The following is a 2,134-nucleotide window of genomic DNA, read 5'->3' on the forward strand; positions in this document are numbered from 1 at the left end:
ACTTGTATCACACATTAATTCAAAGGGTAATGACCAATCCGGAGCTACTATGATAGGAGCCGATACAAGGAGTTCCTTGAGGCAATTAAAAGCCTTTACACAATCATCACCAAATTCAAATTTTATCTCCTTTTCAAAAAGCTTGCATAAAGGATGAGCGATCTTCAAGATATCCTTAATGAAATTCCAATAGAACCCGGCAAGACCACGAAAACTTCTAACTCCATTTACGGAGATCAGTGGGGGTAAATTAGCAATGACCTCAACTTTTGCTTGATCCACTTGGATGCCTTTTCCCAAAATTTTGTGGCCTAGAACATTGCCTTCCTTGATCATGAAATGACATTTTTCCCAATTTAAAACAAGATTAGTCTCCACACATCATTCAAGCACTTTACTTAAGTGAGCAAGGCAAGAATCAAATGAATCCCCAACCACAAAAAAGTCATACATGAAAACCTCCATTGTATCCTCTACCATATTGGAAAAATAGACAATATGCATCATTGGAACGTGGACGGCGCATTGCATAACCCAAAGGGCATGAGTTTGAAAGCAAATGTGACATAGGGACAATGAAAGTGGTCTTTTCTTGGTCTTTCGAGATGATGCAAATTTGATTGTACCCCGAGTAACCATCAAGGTAGAAATACCAACCTTGACCGTCTAGTCTACTAAATATTTGATCCACAAAGGGTATGAAAAAATGGTCTTTCTTGGTCCACGAGTTCAATTTATGATAATCCATACACACTCTCCAACCCGTGATCGGGCGCATAGGTATAAGATTATTATTCTCATTCGGGACCACCGTCATGCCGCCCTTTTTAGGAACACATTGGACCAAACTCACCCACGTGCTATTTGAAATTGGGTAAACAACTCCCGCATCAAGCCACCTAATGATTTCCTTCTTGACCACCTCTTTCACCGATTGATATAGTCTTCTTTGGTATTCCATACTAAGAACATGATTGTAACACCCCAATTTTCTAAACCAAAATACTACACGGTACTCATGATCCCAAGGTACCACAAACTAATGCATGGCTGATATTTGTATCTATACACTGCATAATATAGACTAATAAATGTGTAAAGTTGGCAAAAACTTGCCATAAAATTTAAAATATCTAGAAATACTCAAAGCTAAAAACTGAATATTAATACAACTGTTTGAAAAACCTCTAACTGTCTGAACTGTGGAGTTGATGGGACATGTTCCCAACTAACTCCGTCTACTAAAAATAAACTGAATCTAATGAAATAGTAAAAATAAGGATCATCCTCAAATGAAGAGGACTCACTGCTACGTCTATTGCTGCTGACTGGATTTGGACTGCTAAGGGTGCTCTAGGATTGTGCTTCTGAACCTATGGCATCAAATAAAACACCATAGCGCAAGTGCGCCAGCACGAAAATATACTGAGTATAAAGATGAGGTAAGGCTAAATGCAAGGGCTTATGCATGAATATAACTTAACTGAATAGCATGAGAGTACTGAATGAGAATGTATGCATGAATGCACAAACCAAAGCTGGACTCGCAGTAACACTAAATACTGAGTTCTGAATACTGACTTATTGATGACTGAATCTTTTAGTACTGATATCTTAGTTTACTAATACTGAGAGACTGAATAACTGAGTCTATTGAGATTGATGTCTAATCTTGTTGATGCTGATACTGATTTACTGTATCTGAGATCAAGCCTATATAATGGGTGACCTCTGAATTTACCGATAATAAATATAATTGTCTGAATTTGAAATCAAGCCTATATAATGGGTGACCTTTAAGTTTACTGATAATGATATCTAATACTTGATAAACTGAATTTGAGATCAAGCCTATATGACGGGTGACCTCTGAATTTACTGGTAATGAATATAATTATCTGAATTTGAGATCAAACCTATATAACGGGTGATCTCTTAGAGGTAGTCAATCCTAATATAATTGGTTACTCCTCAACTGAATTCTATTACTGAGACTGGATCTGAAACTGAGACTGTGGGAAGCATTTATCTAACCGACATGCCTCTTCTAGCTTCTTTGGGGTCCAACCTATAAGCCCAGTTGGAAAGGTGTCAGTACCGTGCCACAGATAAAGACACTACTATCTGAACCCAG

Source organism: Capsicum annuum, chromosome 10, assembly GCF_002878395.1.
Source record: "Capsicum annuum cultivar UCD-10X-F1 chromosome 10, UCD10Xv1.1, whole genome shotgun sequence".
NCBI lineage: Eukaryota > Viridiplantae > Streptophyta > Magnoliopsida > Solanales > Solanaceae > Capsicum > Capsicum annuum.